The sequence below is a fragment of the Marmota marmota genome, unplaced genomic scaffold, assembly GCF_001458135.2.
Source record: "Marmota marmota marmota unplaced genomic scaffold, marMar, whole genome shotgun sequence".
In the NCBI taxonomy this organism is placed as follows: domain Eukaryota; kingdom Metazoa; phylum Chordata; class Mammalia; order Rodentia; family Sciuridae; genus Marmota; species Marmota marmota.
In genome coordinates this window covers 7,422,315-7,442,392 of record NW_025999905.1, presented here as the reverse complement: position 1 = coordinate 7,442,392, position 20,078 = coordinate 7,422,315, and the positions used below count along the sequence as shown (strand labels likewise).

At 33.1% G+C, this 20,078-nt stretch overlaps 1 protein-coding gene across 1 annotated transcript in view; it reads left to right on the top strand.

Annotated features, from left to right (window-relative positions):
- Positions 1 to 2,728: 2,728 nt before the first annotated feature.
- Positions 2,729 to 20,078, top strand: part of Dgkb (diacylglycerol kinase beta) — a 747,732-nt gene continuing 730,382 nt past the window's right edge. Inside the window, exon 1 of the mRNA XM_048799633.1 lies at positions 2,729 to 2,866. The gene's annotated coding sequence lies outside the window, so the exon portion shown is untranslated. The remainder of the gene's footprint in view (positions 2,867 to 20,078) is intronic.

Sequence of the window (20,078 nt, the reverse complement as noted above, 5' to 3'; positions counted from 1 at the left end):
ATAACTCGTACTTTAAACACAGTTTAAAATTCCACCAACATACTTCTAGAAAACCCCAAATTTCAGAATATTTTTGCCATATAAATGGGACACATGGTTACAGTCTGTCCTACAAGGGTTCCTTATATTAGTGCTTGTTTGCTTCCTTTCAACTCTCAAAATGTATTTCTATCTGTTTAGGGGAACTTATATCTACTTTCTATAACTCTGTGCTACCATTTGTGCCACTCAAATATGTCTATAATTAAGCTCAAAACTGATGTAAGTATGATGAGAGGTCAAATAATACACATATGTATGCAATATGTGGGTGTGCCGATGTGTATTATTTGACTTCTCATTGTATTTTGTTCTTGTCTGACTGCACCTCAGTTCCTGGCTGGGCTTACTCAGAGGTATGTCTTATAGGTCTTTGGAATTGGGTGGAAGGAAAGCAGACTCTGAGTTAGAATTCTTTGTTAAGGTCTCCATCAGCTTGCAGAAATCATTCCCTCCTTAATGCTTCCCATACTGCAATAGTAAATATGTCTCTTGAATATAGTTAAATACATTTATTATTTAAAGCAGACATGAAGCAGAAGTAGTAAAAAGTGAGATTTCTTGATGACCTCAGAGACCCATCTTTGTTTTAGTCAAAATAGTGTATTCTAATCAGGCTTCTCTAATCTTCAATGTGAAATTGTCAAGGCACAAATTGAACTTGATTTCCTTATTTACACAATGTAAATACTGATACCTGTCTTTGAAGTTGTGAGGAAGCTAAGATGCAAAGCCCAGCAGTGCTAAGACAATGTTGATTCTCTTTTCTGAATGAAAGATCAATAGAGAAAGTAGCTCTAATGGGCTGCTGCACTCTAGTAGTCCTTCTCAGATACTCAGCCTTCCTGACAACCTTCCTGTCTCATGAAACTTGGTCTTAGCTCAGATTTCATAGCAATTTCAGGTAATAGAGTAACAGCATCTAAGGGCCTTATCTCTGGCTCATGGAAACTTGGTGGGAAAAACTTACTTGAAATTTCTGCAGCAGTGGCATCCACAAAAACAAGTGATGTAGAATCACCAGGCCCCAGGAAATGTGACAGAGTGGCAGAAATCCAGGTTACACTGCGGTAAGTGGGGGAACAATTAAGAAAGATGATACATGGAAGTCTGAACAGCCAAAACATCTTCTGCCTCTTCTGTCCCAACTGGCTCGCACTAAACCAGTCTGAGGTGACATGGCATAAAGTAAGTATCTAAAATTTCTAATTTCAAATACATAACTTGTTCAGATTTTCTATATAAAAATAAAATATTTTATTAATAACAGTGAAAATACTATAGCTTTAATTAAAGCCTTCTTTATTCATAGAGCCCTTAGCAAACACACTGATTTTTTTTTAACCAATTAAAAGTTTACGTTTTGGGTACAGACTATTTACTAAGTCATTGTTTTTAAAGAAAATTAGAAGGATGACAAAGGAGCTGTGGTATTTTTCACAGTTTCACCAATGAAAAAAATCAGTGAAGCAAACAGGTAATTGGAAGTAAGTAACCCAGATATTTTCATTGTTTATCTCCTATAAACTGATATTTTGAGCACATATCAGAAAATGTTTAAGAAAAGAACTCTTTCTAGTCTGAAATTTAGTTGTGATAAAGTGAAATTTATCCAGAAAGCCTCTGCTATCCCTTTATTTTAATTAGAATTAATTTTTCTTAGCAGATAAGGAAGTGATGTCTGGTCGGATTCATGCATCCATGAAGCATATCATGGTCTTCTCACAATGAATCTGCATAGTCAGCAATAGACACTGCCTCCAGGATTGAGAGATGTCACATTGGGGATGGGGGGGGTGCAAATTTCAGCATGGGATCATTTAACAATCAACATATATAGTTCATTGTGAATTATTATTTTAACAATATATTCTGTGATTACGTTTAGTGAAAACATAGTTACATCATAGTTTGATTTTAAAATGATTATTTTAAAATATTGTAAGCACACAAAAATTCTAACTTATTTTGTTTTTGTTTGTTTGTTTTGTTTTGTTTTTTCTTGTCCTTATTTTTCTATTCTGGTGACCTGAAAATGGGTATTTTCTCTCCACCTCTAAGAGGCTCTGCCAACATTGTTCTCATTGTTTACTGTGATAACAACCATCAGGGAACTGGAGTAGGAGGTCATTGAACCATTTAGAAAGCACGTCATCAGACATTTTTCAACAGTAGTCCTTTGGCATGGAAGGTGATTACTTGAGGGCATTTTGCCAAGGCTGTGTAGGATGGAATCCAGAATTGTGGACTATCACCACAATATCACTCTTGGAGTCCAAAAAATTTAAAAAGGATTAAAAAAATAATTAAACTAGGGGAGCTTTAGTATTTGGCAAAGGCATTTGAGAGAAAACTCTTCCTTAGCAACCAGTTAATCATGATCTCTTGGCTATGTTCACCAATATCCCCATCTTTCCTTCAGACTCTTATGTTTTTATCTACATTTCATAGATATATGAATCAATCAATTAGTCTCAAGTCCTGAGTGCTTTCCTTAAGTAAAGCTCATTTACCTGTAATATATTAAACAGCATGTTTTACAGCATTTCACATATAAAATATACCAGGAACTGGTGCTGTTATTTTTCTCAGATAAATCGCTGCACTGATTACCATGAAGCACATTGATGTCACTATCACTATGACAACATTATGACAAGAACTAGTCACTCTAAGCTACCTAGTAAAAGGAAATGTCATCTGTATTTCTGAATAAAATGTAACATGTAGGACCTCTGCTTTCATACATAAATTAGTACCTTAATGGTTAGAAAATGTTGAATCACAATTGGATGAAGAAACAGTTCGTGCTAATCTTTCTCCTAAGGTAAGATTTGAATATTTGAAGAATGTGTACTGTAACTTTTTGATCCATTAAAAGGGAAGTGATTGTCTTTTCATTATAATATAAGGAACTTTTTAAGTTAATAAACCTCTCATCATTTGCTTATTTATATTTTGCAATTACGAGAGTATACTTCAGTGAGAGTAACATACAGTTTAAATAGGTGAGCTTCTTGGGAATCTATTGAAGATTATTATGTGAAAAAAACATTTGAATCAGTCTTTGTATTTTTAGGATATTGCATAATTTAAAACTTTTAGCTTTTTAAGATAGAAGTGAGTCACCCACTTGTACTGTTCCATTTTTAATTAAGCAAGGATTCAAAGTCATTTCTTCTTTGTTAACTTTAAAAATAACTTCACTCTTCTGTTCTCTGCCCCCTTCCCCTCAGGAGGGTACTACAGAAACAAATGCAGGCCTGCTAGAACCTAGAAATAAGATACAGTTATCACAAATACTGTTCATTTACAAATGCATCATTGCCAATATTTTTGGATCATTTATGCTCAATTTTGTACTTGTTTTAGTTTGTACAGTAGAGTGTCAGTATTCTGACATTCGCTGTTTAGAGAACTGTATCACACATGATGTGACATGGAACAGTTGACAAATGGCAATTTTCCCAGTAATGTTTGCCTTTTAATTTATCCAAGCCAAATCTGAAACTCTTTAGAGGAATTCCTTCCTGGTAAGACTAAATTTATTTATTAAAAATAAAAAAAAGAAGACTATACAACCTGATTTGAATTGAAATATTAAATTTTATTTTGAGTAATTTAGAGATGTGATTGTTACAGTTCATGTATAAAGATGGGCATTGATCACAGAGATGGTCTCTTTGTTCCTTTATAACTTCTTAGACACATAAACCCAATTACAAGCCTATTTTTTTTTTCTGTAATACTTGGTGCTAAAGACACTAAAAGAAAAACAAAACATTTTTGGTGACTGGTGTATTATTCTGAGTATATTTCTAATAAAAAAACTGAAGTATGTTTTCAGTGCTACTCAAATACCCAATTATAGTAGGTGAGAGGAAAAATATCAAAATATCAAAAATAGATAAAATGTAGCTTAAGATCTCTCTGAGAAATGATATTACTGAATAACTTAGTATTCAATCCATAATTTACCTAATTGATATGTTTTAGAATTCTGATGTATATCTTCTGATTTTATTATTTTTAACTAAACAGTATTTATTTTCCATATTATACCGATTTTATCTATATTATACACCATCCAGACAAAGAAGAAAATAAATTTCACTTCTATGAGGAATATTTTGAATATCCCTTAAATAGCATTTTAAACAAAAGTTAAATATAGGTAAGCACAGATATAAGCAGAGAATAAATTTAATTAAAAGTCTAGTGGATATGTAGAAATTTGAAGAGGGAAGGATTTCAGACTTGGATTTTAGTGAAAACACTTCAAAATTGATTGCATTGAGCTTCATTTTCAGGAGGCAAACTTCCCTTACAAATTATAGTTTCCATTTTAAGATAAGCCTTTAGCAGAGCATATTGTACATCACTTAAAAATAATTCTTTATCATATAACCTATTTTTCCTATATTGGTTAGATTTCCTATGTCCTATATAAAGCTACCCATTTTCTCCACCACCCATATACACACATTCTGAGATATACATCTCTTTATGTCCAAGATGAAGAGATGGGGAGTTTAGTAGGTGCCTGTTCTTATGTGTTATCTAAATTCTTATCATAATCTTATTTTATTATATCTCTTTAAAAATTATTAAAGAGGTAAATAAATTAAAAATTATCCTCAAGGATAATTTTTATTTAAAAATTCAAGCAATGTGTTTTCTGTAATCTTTGAGAGAATTAAAAAATTAGCAATCATATTCTTATAAGAAGCATTCAAATCTTAAGTAATATAGTTCAGATCTAATATAATATTAGTCATATGTTAAATTTACCACTTCAATATGATGATTATGCCCTCATCTAATGTTTTTAATTTATTTAAATTCAGTGATTTTACTGCAACTTAGAAAGAGGTAGCAAGGTATTATTTTCTTTTTTACCCTTCAGATTTAAAATTGTGAATGTTTTCTACACTGGAAATTTTGTTTGTCTTTTTTGTCAAAAATTTTCATAAATATAACAATTTTTGACAAAAAGACAAACAAAATCACAGACTTGGATTTACTCCAGTTTGCCACCATTGTTACATTAAATAGCTTTTTTAATACACAAGGAACGAACCCTAACATTTGGAATGGTAATAAATCGAAAATGGAAACTTTTCACTAGTTTTTGTTGTAGTAAGACTACAAATGAAATCTGAGTTTATTTGCAATTCATGTTGAAAATGGCATTTGTGAATTGAAATGGGATTCCAGACTAAGTTGCATCACACCTAGTTCCTAATATAAAGTGGCCTCTCATTATCTGAAGCAGTATCATCCTGATTTGTCTTGAAAATATATTCCAAACACTTTCATAGGCAAGTTTCCACATTGCTATGACTTTGAAATTAAATAAATACTTTCAGCTGTCTAGGAATTTTTCCATGCACATTATTTCATTTGATAAGTTTAGTGTTAACACATATGCTAATTTTCTTTCATTCTTTTTCCTGAGTAAGCCTAATTGGCTTCATAAACATTTGTTTTAAGTTTAGTTGTCTCTGTCGTGCAGTTAGGATACAGAACATTGGCTACATATTTGTACTCAGCTACAAATTTTGAACCAAATAATCATTATAAAAGTACTATATTTAACATCTTCAAATAATTTTATCTTAAGGATGAAGTTTTCTGCCAAGAACACAATATCAAGCCTTTTGTTAATATTATTCAGAAGTGGAAAAGGAGGTAGGAAACGTCCTTTTTTTTTCTTCCTCTAAGATTTTTTTCCTCTAATATCCCAAAACTCAGTAAACATAGGAACACCTTGAAATATATTTATTTATGATTATAGTTCCTTTAAAAGCTTAGGCGTTCTTTCACCTTTGAGATATGCAGTTCTTATTACTGCTATCACCATCTGTCAGAAAATATTTTGAATCAAACAGAACAGCAAAAGAATAATCCCACCTGCAGATACTCTTCAAGTGAGAAACTAATCCCAACAATTGAAATCATGGTGGAGGGTGCACAGGCTTAGTTTTCTTTTCATCGTGACACAATAGTTTGCCTTATTTGACTCCTTGGGGAAAGAAAAGAAAATTTTAATTATTTTTCAACAAGATTTGCATTTGAAACTTCATTTTAGGGTTTTACACAGAAAAATGGTTGAAGAAACTTGTAACACCTTCATTCCCTCACCCCACTTGGGGATCTGGGGCATTCTAGTGTATGGATCTGCTCTCCAGCCTGCCCTCTACAAAGGCTGGTCACAGAGCTTGGGGCTGATCTCTAGAAGAAGGAGTTCAAGGGATACTACAGTGTGTCCTCATCTCCCAGATTTATATTCTCATTAAAGCAAAATATAGCTTTTCGGGCCAGAATTACAAAAAAAAAAAAAAAAAAAAAAAAAAGGCTGTTATGCAACTCTGGGAATGGGCAGGAAAACAGAGACTAGTTTTACCTGCTCTCCCTTTATGATTGATGAAATAGAAGCATTTTTGAGGATGATTTATATCTGCTTGTCTTTTCTCCTCTCGGACATTCATTCATTCCTTCATTTTCTTTTTCCCTTCAGCTATTAATTTATTCATTCAGCTAACATTCATTAAGTATTTTAGCTTTATGATCCACTTTATTCTTACTCTATTATTTGCCAAACATGTTCTTGCCTTCAGGCATTACATTTTCGTATTACCCTTTGGTGTTCCTGTAAAGCATTTGTCAGTACTTGAAACCATCTTGTTTGTTTGCTATGTTGTCTCTTTTCCTTTTCTGAAGCATAAGTGTAGTAGGAAAAATAAATTCTATGTGTTTTTCAGTGTTGTAATTACTAGACATAGGGGTTGCCTGGCATATTGAAAATAGTGATGAGTATGGTTAATCCTCATCTTCATCTTCATCACTGAGAGCAGCTAATATTTATAAAAATTTTAAACATTTGCAAAATAAATGAAAGCACAAATGATTGAAGTTGTATCATAGGATTACTGAAATTAATTGGACCCAAACATGTTACTACACATAATGATGGATTGAACCAATAAATTTTCACTTTCAATAGCTCAAAATTTCCTAAAATCAAAGTGTCTGCAATCACTCTTGTTTATTTTTCCCCAGGCACATTTGTGTTCCACAGGGATTAGGATCAGTCTTTTTGTGCCATCTTAAAGTATTAAATGGATATTTGCTTAAATGTATTTATGATACAAAAAGCCTTAAGGAAAACGGATGGTAACAACAAGCCTCCACCTTCAGTTTGTCTCTGGCAGCATCCTCTTCTGTTGTGGTTACTGTGGTTTTATTGACTCTTTTACAAATTGCATAATGTTGGATAGGGCAACTAATAATCATAACAATTTTGACAGATTGGAAAATAAGTCCAAAAAAATGACTAGCATTTTACAAAAATTAATGGAGTTTCTTCTATTTAAATATTAAAAACAGTTGAGAATACATAATAAGAAAATACCCAGAATAACACTATTAATGGTGAAAGCAAAACACTTCTCAACATTTTCCTGGTGCAAATATATGGTAAATATGATTTTAAAAATGTGTTTTAATAAACATATATGTGTTTTAATAAACATATATGTCTGAATTTAAAAAAAATAGCATGCACTGTATTTCAAGAGAGATATGAAAATTTACTTCAGTTTTAGTAGGGTCAATTTAATTTATTCCAGCCTTTTCCAGAGCAAGATACCTGAACCTTACCACATGAAGCTTTGGGATTTAAAAAAAAATATGTAATTTTGATTCAGGGCGGTTATAAGCAGAATCCATGCAATGCATTTTGGAAAGGTCTGGAGTCCCTTTCAAGTCTGACATTTGATTATCTGATAAATCACCCAAGGCAAAAACAGGGCCAAGGGAAGTGAATGAAGTCTTACTTTTCACTCTATCCAAAGCAATGTTGCATTTAGTTTGGTTCAAATAGTCATACACACAAATACAATAAATAAAAGGTTATTCAAATAAAATGCCCTAAAGCCTTAAGTTATGAGCTCATTTGTACATTCTGTTACTTCTCCACTTAGAGCAGGCTTAGTGTTTCTTGATTAATATGAGAGTAAGTCAATGGAACTTTCTATTCTTTTCCTACTTATTGTTTTGCTGAAACAAGGAAGGGGGAGGGAAAAGGTCAAATTTGCCTGAGATTAAAAGATATAAAGAGGATCATATAATTCTTTATTGCTTCTCTACTCCTGGTAACATTAAGCAGAAAGTGGCCAAAGTCACTTACAGTTTTGAATTTTTCTGCTCTATAGAAGTGGCTGAGTGGGCTGTCACTATTTCCCCCCTCACATTCATGAGTCAGAATTAGGAATACCCACTAGTCTCAACAAGTGTTGGAGTAGGTTACGGCTTTGGGTTGACTTTAACTAACCCACTATTTCTCTCTCTCTCTTTTTCTCTCTCTCTCTCTCTCTCTCTCTCTCTCTCTCACACACACACACACACACACACACACACACACACACACATATCTTTTGCTCTAATTAGTTTTCTGGCTAAAAATTGTGCAGTGAATTTCATTAGTCTAATATATTTTACTGAATTCCAGTATTTTAAACAAGATTATTCTTCAATAAGGCAATTTTAAGTTTTTTAAGCTCTACAATTGCATTTTGCAAGAAAAATAGGTCTCAATTTATGTCAAATAAGAAAATAAACTGGGCGTGGTGGCACACACCTGTAATCCCAGCAGTTCAGGAGGCAAGAGGAAGCCAGCCTCAGCAACAGTGAGGTGCTAACCAACTCAGTGAGACCCTGTCTCTAAATAAAACACAAAATAGGGCTGGGATGTGGCTTAGGGTCATGTGCCCCTGAGTTCAATCCCCAGTACCTAAAAATAAAAGAAAGAAAGAAAACAAAACTTTTATTTTTAACTATAAAATACATTTTTTCCTAATAAAGTCAACTTCGTGTTTCTAAAATCAGAAAGCACTTATTCTTTAGGATGTACTATGGATGAAATGAAGAGTTTGTTGATATCCTTATGTAGCTAGCAGGTTTCAAATCCTAAGATTTCCCTTAGCAAATAAGGATTAATTTTTTTTCACTTAAAATGTTTCCATCTTTCAGATTAAAACAAAATCTTCAGCCAACTAGCTAAAATTTCAGACTAAAAAGAAAAGTTAAAATTAATTCAGTTATTTAACTGAATCAATAACCACCATCAAGCATAGGACTAAATTGGTTCAATTCATATAATTGGCTCATTGCAAAGGTTTGCATTAGACACAGAAGGAATAAAATGTATCAGAGTCTATTGTAAAAAGTACAATTCATGTACAATATTACTTCCTTAAGATTGATTTCTTCAGGGTTTTAAACAGGAAGAATCTTGTGTAATTGTGTTTTTATGTAGTATTTTGTAAGGTAGATTTTATGTAGTACATTTTAATGAAATTTTGTTTGTAATTAAATAAAGGTATCCTTTTCTCTAATTGCCAATGATTTGTCTTTACAACATCTCTGTACTTAACCAAAAAAAGAAAGAGAGAAAAAGAAAAAGAAAGAAAAGAAAAAATTAATTAGACTGCCTAAGGTTATTGTGGAATGAGGCCAAGGAAAAAATCCAAATAGATCTCTCATCTGGTCAGTCTGTTCTAATGGAGGAAGTACAAGCTCAGGCTGTAAACAACATTGATTGAATATCCCCTTAAGAACTTCTGCCATTCCTATCTAATTCAAGCTTTTCCTTGAACAAGGAAAATGATGCCAACCCATTCTGATATTACCATCGTGAATCACTAAACGTTATTTAGTAAGCTTTTTCTGTGTTTCTCCTATTGTGCTACGTGATATAAAAAAGCCTTTTAGGACTTAATGCATCAAGGCACTCCGTGTTTAATTAGGGAGAGAGATGTAAAAGCTAAATGATATTTTACTCATCCTCTTGTAGGAAATGGAAGGAAGCAGTTAGTATGGAATGTCATAACAAAATATTCAGAGATTAAAGGCCCTCCAGCCTTAAGGTCATAACTGGATAGGATGTAGTTTTGTTGAAAGAAGTATAGAAATATAACATGGGAAATGATGGGAAAAGATTCAATCAAATTAAGAACATGGGAATGGAAATTTTGGAATAAGTTTATGTGTGAGTTGGAAACGATTTTCAATATGTAGGACTGCTGCCAAGTAATGGTGTGCACCAAAGATTCAAATGTGGTGTGAGGATCGAGGACACATTTTTATAGTATGTTACATTCTTTCTATGTCAGGCCTATGTAAAATTAACAGAACATGGATGGTGGTGTTCCTATATTATCACTCAGTCCTTTTTCATTTCTATGACTATTAACCACTGCTAATCCTTTAGAAAGTAATAAATGCTTTTGTTGTGTTGGTTTTATTTAATGTTTGTTCTAAAATTTGGAAAATATGTATCTTATAAATCATGCTGTAAAATGTGCTCGAGTTTCTATCAGCAATTTTCACAAGAATTTTTTATACTAAAGTTCAGCTACTTGATATAAGTTGTTGATATAAAAATATGCTTCGAGTTCACATTTGGGGGTGTTAGAAACTGTTCTCATACTCAAATATTGATTTTCACAATTTTCTCACTCTTAACTATGTACTTATTACAACATATTTATTCTCAAGTACTACTGTCGCTTCCATCTATATCTTTAAGACTATTTAACTTCATCAACTCTAAATCCATATAAAATACTGCCTCAAGGACTTTCTATTTGTGTAATGTATGTTAAATTGTACATATCTAAAATAAGATCCACTCATCCAATTTACATCATACTCACCTTATATTCTTCTGATCTTCCCAAATGAAGTTTGGATGAACATCATAAAACCCACCATCAAGAAAGAAAGAAATATTGTGAAGCCAATGCCTCTCTGCTGGTTCTTCCACTAGTCACATCTAATCAATCCATACCCTCTATGTATTTTATCTCCCTCATGCTATTCAGATTGTGTCTATAGTTGGATTATGTGAGCCAGTACTATTTATTGCTTAAGCTAGTTTTAGTTGAGTCTCCATTACTTGCAACTAATAGAATCCTGGAATATTATACAAGCCTATAATTTCAATCTTAAGTGTCACCGATTTAGTTTTATATTATATCTCTTGCCTCCTATATCATTTAACTGCTAATAGTCTTGTCTTTCTTTCCTCCACATTCTTGCCATAAAAGTCTCTTAACAATGAAAATGTAATATTTTCATGTCTCTTAACTCACTAAACTCCTGTTTACAAACTTTCAGTGTGATATAATAAATCCCAATATATAAAAGTTTCTTCTTTTTCTGGTCTTGGCTAAACTCTTTGTAAGACTTTCTATGTGCTTTATTCTCTATTTATCCAATATATTTATGAAAAACTTAAATATATTACTTTGTGACTCCATGCCTTAGCACATATTTTGTGACTCTGTGCCTTATTCTTGTCCACAATTCAACTGATAATTACATTAATTCTTCCAAATCTTCCCTAGATATCACCCCCAATGTAAAATTTCTCCCTAACCCCAAATATCCACTTTATGTCATATATAATCAATTTTACTACTTTAGATTTTGCTATATAACTTTAGTATAACAAATATCGTGTGTGTGTATGTGTATACACATACACTCACCCACATGATTTTAATTTTACCTTTTTCTCTTCATAACTTTACTATGTGTTGCTACAGGGCAAAGTCCATTCTATATTATATCCATGTATTGCTGGAGTTCAACAGTTCCTGCAACATGATAAATTTTAATAATATTGTGTAAATTAGAGTAAATCTTCCATGTACTACAAAGAAGTCCTAAGAATCTAAAATATTAGCTATTGAATGGGAACATAGACATATAAAACTAGGAGCTCTGAAACAGTCCTTTTTGGAAATAAAATTTTTCTCAGTCATTCCCTTGCTTACCAACTGTCAAACAATCGTCTTTGAATTTTAGTAGTGAATTGAGTTTCAGAAGTCAAACATATGACTTCCCTCACTCAAATTCAAATAGCCTCATTAATTTTTCATAAAAAGGGTGAAGCATTTGAATTCTCAAATTTTTTTGCAACTTATTAAATAGGTAACTTCACTGAGTTTATTGTGCCTAATTGATTGATTACTTCAATCAATACTTAATATGCTGAATTAAACTGAGGGAACAAAACACACACCACTTGATTTTTCTTGGTGAACATATTCTCCATCTTATGTTACACAATGAAGTGCTCATTTTGTGCATTTTTGTATATTCAGTCCTTTATACAGCTATTTCTCAGAGAAACTCTGAAGTTTTATAAAGGGCTTCCTTATTAGTAATCTCCTCTGAGGTCACAGGAAGAAGCATCTAGCAAGAAAAATAATCAAAGGCCATCATATGAATTTTCATTTGCCTCTGGTTTTTTGTTTGTTTTGTTTTATTTGTTTGTTTGTTGCTATGGATTAAACCCAGGAATCCCACTGAGCTACCTCCCCAGCTGTTTTTATTTTTTATGTTGAGAAGGGTCTTGCTAAGTTGCTTAGGGCCTTGTTAAATTGCTAAGGCTGACTTTGATCCTCCTGCCTCAGCCTCCCATGCTGCTGGGATTATAGGTTGTGGGCCATTGTAACCAGCTCATCTTATTTTAAAGTTAGAGCTCTAGAAAAAGGATTTTTTTTTATCTTGGAATGTGATAAAGAAGATGAAACCTTGGAAACTGCTTATGTCAAAGGTTCTAGATTTATAAAGATGGGTTATTGGAGAGAGTAAAACAACCAGTCCAAGAGATGCAAACATGAGTGAGTAATGAAGAGAGTAAGAACACAATAGTAAAGGAGGGGCTCACTTCTTGGTTCTAGTAGTTGAGACTTATAGTTTCACTAATGAGCTATCAAGTCCATATATTGCCAAAGCTCATTTTAGTGGAGTGTTTGTCCCTTGTAATCAATAGAAACCTGTATCATGTAATACCTTATATATTATCAGTTATGAAATTTTGTTTGATGAATATAATAAAATAGAAAATCCAAAATTAAATAACACTTGAAATAACTGTAGGGAAGCTTATTACCATGTTTTCTACTTGTTTGCCTACTCACACACACACACACACACACACACATGCAAATACATCTACTTTCAAAAATTCCATAAACATTAATGTCTTCTCTGAAAGCACAAATAGATGTTTCATTATATTTGAATGAGTAAATAGTCAAAACCATGATTTTTAGTATCATGACTAAAATCTTCTGTTTCTAAACATAACTATGTGCTCTTATCTGCAAATAAATTATTTCATTCAAAACATAAAAATATTAGTGTGACTTTGATTTTTGAAAACGCAGCAACTGCTTTTGCTGCTGTTGGTACTGCTAATATTTTAATCAGTGCACAAGGAAGGGAACAATGTGATGTCTCCTGAAATTCTGCTGGGTAAGTAACATGCCAAATGAAGACAACCTTTCGCAAACTAAAAAGTGGCTTATTCACATCTGAAATGAGAGAAAAGGTGTATTCAAACTATGGATATGTAAGATTTTTCTCTGTTTTGAGGGTCTGGAAGTGGCTTATAAAATATCTAATCCATGACATAATGAATAATGAATTAAACTGATGGTAATTGAGGATTATAGACTTGTGTCATATACTGTTCAGATTTATAATTTTTTACTCAGATCTAGGCAAATGGTTTTATGCTTGGTAGATGGTGTTTGTAAAGAACTCACACACATACCAATCCCATATGATTTAAAGTCCAATAAGTTATGCTTTTTCCCAGCGAGAGGACATTATAGTTAATCAATCTGTAACATTTTGAGTTAGTGTTGTTAGAAAATAATTTCTGTATTATCTGAAAACTGGATCCTTTGAGCAGCAAAGGCAAAGATTGAGGTTTATTAGGGTACAAAGTTGTATTCATGAGTAACATCTTTGTAAAAAGTGGGATAGTGATAGGAAAGAAGCAGAATTATGCAGGAGGAACTTTCACACCATATTTTAGATTTGATAAACTCTGCCATCCAACAGAGAGGTCTGAAAGAAAGATTTCCTAATGGAAGTGTTCTGGGTTGAAAAAATGTGGTCTAATTTTTCTATTATTGTTTGTTCATGTATCAGCTGTGGCTACATGAAGAAGGGTGGTCTTGGCTTAAAAGCTGTGATAAACTAGAAGTTGATAGCTGGAAACTATCTTCCCAGTTACATTCTTCAGAGCTGGCTGAGGGTCATCCTTATACTTGTGTTTTGCAGCACCATGACTCCTTCATTCCAGACATCTAAGGCTAAAAGTGAACACAAAGAAATGAGATAAGACCATTGAATAAAAATCAAAAATATGTGTTTTTAAATTTGGAAAGTTTTTCTTGCTAAAGAATTTTGGGGTTACCACTTGGGATTGCTTTAGTAGAAGATGGAGAGATATGGAAATAAGTCAATGCATGAACAGTCAATAATTAAAAAAAATTAAAGGGAAGTTGTGTGCAGAACCATCTCCAAAACAATAAAAATATTCAAATGTTTTCAAAATATGGCACAAATTTTGAAAACAGGAAAACAACACAACTGAATATATTCAAAATAAGGATGGAATAAAAGAAAACTAGGAAAAGTATACTAGAATTCTAGTTTATTTTTTCCTAAACTAGAATACATGTCATAATAAGCAGTACCATCGTAAGAGACCTCTGTTTTGAATTGCTCTTATAAATTAGTCATGTCAGCACAACCCCTACAATAGACTACAATCACAAAGAACAGGATTGCTGAAATGTTTGAGTTTGAGTTGTTGTGACATGCCATAAGTCTTTAAATGTTTGTGTTTTCTGATGTTTGTCCTGAACCCTTCTCCCTGAGATCCTAGGTCATAAAATATTTACCAATGTCTTATATTTAGCTTTGTCTGACAGCAAGAGAAGTATTTGTTACTATAAGTCATAAAATTTGAGAGGAAGAGAAGATAAATGAATTATTAGTACTAAATATACAATATTCACTTTGACATCAGAATGCATAAGAAGATGATCTACTGCATGACAAGGATAACGGTATCACAGATTGACACTAGTTAGTATCAGATGAAGTTTTGGGGGAAAATTACCATATTCATTGTCAATCTATACCTTGATTGCATTTGCTCTGACTTCATCATAGAAATGCTATTTGTAGAATCAATTTACTGAATTACTATATAAAATTAGTTTACTTTCTTTCTACTGTTGCTTACCTTTACCACAGTACTATTTCTGATGATATTTTATTTAAATTTTATATAATTTTTAGTCAATCTTGTATAAATACAGAAAAAATAAAGTCAGGAGATTATTTGTAGTTCTAACATCTAAATGTATGTACTACTAATATTTTTGGTCCATTTAATTATTTTTATTTATATATTTATTTATTTTGGTAGCAAGGATAAAATCAGAGGCATTTAATCACTCAGCCCAGCCACATCTACAGCCCCCAGACCTTTTTATTTTTACTATTTCCTTCCTTTCTTTCTTTCTTTCTTTTTTTTTTTTTTTGGTACTGGGGATTGCACTCAGGGGCACTTGATCACTGAGCCACATCCCCAGCCCCTTTTTGTATTTTTTATTTAGAGACAGGGTCTCACTGAGTTGCTTGAACCTTGCTTTTTGCTGAGGCTGGCTTTGAAATTGCTATCCTCCTGCCTCAGCCTCCCAAGCTGCTGGGATTAAAGACATGCACTATCATGCCTGGCTTTATTTTTACTTTTTATTTTAAGATAGGGTCTTGCTTAGTTTCTTAGGCCTTTGCTAAGTTGCCGAGGCTGGCTTTGAACTTGCCATCCTCTTGCCTCAGCCTCCCAAGCTGTTGGGATTCTAGGCATGTGCCACACTGCTGGGCCATTTAAAAAAAAATTAAGACAAAAATTCTCTTTTGTAAACAAGTAGTATATAAAAACTCTGGATTGTTCTTCCTTTCGTATATCAAAATGTTCCAAGCTATTGTTATATGTTCTTAAATGCTACTTTGAGTAGCATCATAATATTCTAGCAAGTGAACTAAATGCATTCACCACATAATAGCACTTGGAGTTTATGTTTTAACTTTATTGATTTTTAGACTCTAAAATAGTAACAGGTGAAACTTAAGAGGCTGATCTTAATTTTCACATATTTGTAACTTAGAAGGCAGATTGGTCTACAAAAGGCGCCCTGGGATAGATCTCTAACTTGTAATTCATGCCCATAGTCACAATTAACTGATGAAAAAGTCTTCCCTGTGCAAGTACACCAAATGTAACCAATTTGTTGAGAAATAAAGGAAAAGTTGTACTCTCACCAGGAGTAGATTTAAAATCACTTTGCTTAAAGAAAAACCCGGATGTTTCCTAGGCATATAATAACTGTATGTGGATATGTATATAATATTCATAAGCACATAGTCATTTTCATATGAGGTAGGAGAATATTTTTTGGTTAAATTGAAAGTGAAGGAGAAATATTAGAGAATGCTGCTGTTTTTCTATTTTACTTTCAGTGAAAAATCTGATGTTATACAGTTTCCATTTCCCCTCACAATAATGAGTATGGAGGAATGACTGTAACCTCTCCAGACCTGAAACGTTTAAATTACTGAGCTTTCCACTGACCTCTCTTAGCTTGACACATTGGAACAGTTATTTAGCTAGCATGGCATTATGTAATTTAGTGACAAATGTTACTAAGTTACAAATGAGTTATGTTGTCCTAGATGAACTCTAGGACTGTGTATACCCAAATTAGTTTCCTCCCCAAATTCCAGTTAAAAATATTAAATCCAAGAAACTAAGGAATATAGGACTGGGGAGGGGGTTGTGTATCAGTGGTAGATAAAGAAAAATAAAAAGAAATGGCAGATGGAATGAACAAAGGTATATAACTCTTCTTTAACCCAAAATGCTCTAGAAGAATGAAAATTGTATTTTTAAAAATATCTCTATGGAACAGGCAAATTTCAGGCATAAAATTAATAAGCCAGGTTTAAAATCAGTCTGCCAAGATCAGGAGCTTTCATATAACCAGTGGTAACCAATGGGAAAATGTAACTGTAAAAAATATATAAAATGTCTAGAAGTAAATTCATCAATAAATGTGAACTCTTTCTGTGAAGGAATTTACTACATTTTACTGGAGAATATAAAAGACCTAAGCAGGTGAAAAAATATTCAAAATTATAAAATGAGAAGACACATTTGTAAATATGTTAATATTGCAGGTGTTATTCTTTCATTTTATATTTTGTTACTAGAGATTTAACCCAGAGGGGTTTTACCAGTGAGCCACATTTCCAGCCCTTTTTGTCTTTCTTTCTTTCCTATTTATTTATTTATTTTAATTAGATATATGTCACAGCAGAATGCATTTTGTTTCCTTGTACACAATTTTGCATTTCTATGGTTGTATACAATGTAGTGTCAAATCATAGGTACAATCATGCATGTACCTAGGGTAATGAAGTCCATCTCATTCCACCATCTTTCCTACCCCCCATTCCCCCTCCCCACACCTCTCTTCCCTTTGCCCCATCAAATTTCCTCCATTTTTCCCATGTTCCCCCCATTATGGATCAGCATCCACTTATCAGAAAGAATATTCAGCCTTTGGTTTTGGGGAATTCGCTTACTTCACTTAGCATGATATTCTCCAACTCCATCCATTTACCTGCAAATGCCATAATTTTAATCTCTTTTAATGCTGAGCAATATTCCATTGTGTATATATACCACAATTTCTTTATCCATTCATCTATTGAAAAGGGCATCTAGGTTGCTTCCACAGATTAATTATTTTTAATTGAGCTGCTATAAACATTGAGATAGCTGTGTCCCTGTAGTATGTTGTTTTTAAGTCCTTTGGGTATAGACAGGAGCAGGATAGCTGGGTCAAATGTGGTTCCATTCCAAGTTTTCTAACGAATCTCCGTACTGCTTTCCAGACTGATTGCAACACTTTGCATTCCCATCAGCAATGAATGAGTGTGCCTTTCTCCCCACAACCTGGTCAACATTTATTGTTATCTGTATTCTTGATAACTACCATTCTGACTGGTGTGAGATGAAATATTAGAGTAGTTTTGATTTACATTTCTCTAATTACTAGAGATATTGAACATTTTTTCATATATTTGTTGATCAAATTTATAGCCTCCTCTGAGAAGTGTCTGTTCAGCTTTTTAGCCCATTTATTGATTGGGTTTGTTTGTTTTGGTGTTAAGTTTTTTATATATCCTGGAAATTAGTGCTCTATCTGAAGTGCATGTGGCAAAAATCTGCTCCCAAAATGCAGGCTGTCTCTTCAACTCATTGATTGTTTCTTCTGCTGAGAAGAAGCTTTTTAGTTTGAATACATCTGATTTATTGATTCTTTATTTTATTTCTTGCACTTTAGGAGTCTTGTTAAGGAAATTGGGCCAAATCCGATGTGATGAAGATTTGGGCCTACTTTTTCCTCTATTAGGTGCAGGATCTCTGGTCTAATTCTAGGTCTTTGATCCACTTTAAGTTGAGTTTTGTGCATGGTGAGAGATTTTCATTTTGTTGAATATGGATTTCCAGTTCTCCCAGCACCATTTGTTGAAGAGGCTATCTTTTGTCGAAAGTATGTTTTTGGCACCTTTGTCTAGGATGAGATAACTCTATTTATGTGGGTTTGTCTCTTGGTCTTTCTTAATTTGAGAGGGCCTCTCTAAGTTGCTGAGGCTGGCCTTGAACTTTAATCCTCTTGTCTTAGCTTCCCAAACCACTGGGATTACAGGCATGTGCCACCACACTGGGAAAGATGTTAGGTTTTCAGTCAAGTTGCCCTTCTATCGATCCTTTCTATTTCATTTAACTCAATGAAATCCCAAACAAAATACAAAATGAAAATACCAAATTAATAACAGTAATTTTTTTTTCAAAAATTGACAGAGGAATTTGAAGAACAATATAAAAAATGGAACTGTTCAGTTTGTGGCTAGGTTATTCTTTGGCTTTTGACATTAAAATCTAGATTATGTATTCAGAAATGATCTTTGACATTTCCTTATGCACAAAATGTTAACCCACCTAAAGATTCCTTCTCAGGAGAGCTTTCTATGGAAGGTGAAAAGACCCCAGCATAAGGAGATAAATCCATCCACCTGTGTGCCCACCATGTGGCAGGCATCTTACTTCATGGGTTACATTTACTTGTGAGGAGATGATGAAATGTGGCCCGGGATGTGCATAATACTCCTGTGGAAATATACAAAGAAGCTGGAAAACTTGAAGCAATGAAAATGTTGGTTACTTTAATTAAGAAAAGCATCTTTGGGACATTTGGTAATAAAACCAATCATTAGTGAATGAAAATCAGGTCCTTTTGGCTTAAAATACTGAAAAATAATTTTCCTGCAGCTGAGGCTTTTTTCCTTCTATTTTATTAACATCTCCCAGAGGGTGTATATGTGTGGAGATATTAAATGATTAAATGGGGGTGTGGTGAGATTAGCAATTTAGGGAACCTTCTAATTCAGTTATATGTGTTCACTATCTGCCTTTTCCTTCCTTCATTTGTCCAAAATTAATTCATGTGGACTTCTCTCCATAGCAAAGCCCATCCTCAGGAGTTCAGGGGGACCTGCTGGAGGCTTTGGCTACATACTGGCAAGTTTGGCAGCTCAGCAGGACACAAATATCTATTAGCAAATGGACAATGCTGACATGTAGTGAAATGGACATCAGGGTTGACTGGATGTTTATTTAACTCCTGTGGACCCATGCTGCAAAAAATTGCTTGGAAATCTGGAATTTAAAACAAGAAAATCTAGAATTGGTATAAGGGTTTCAAACCAATGCACTTAAATTACTTATGTACAGCATCACATACTCCACATTAAAACAGATTCTACACAAGTACATATTTTATCAAATAACTGTTAATTACTTAGGATATATTTCTGATAAAGTATTTTAAAGCAACATTTATAAAGTTTATGCTTTCACAGTTTATGCTGTGTGTGTGAAGCCAACTTTACAATTTCACTGTATGCTTGTATTCTCTTATCATTCATTCACAGCTTCATAAATGAGGGTTTTCACTTTGTCAAATTATCTGACTTCAGGTAACTACATGTATAATATTTTGGGGCAGGTGTTTTAACAACTCTAATTATAA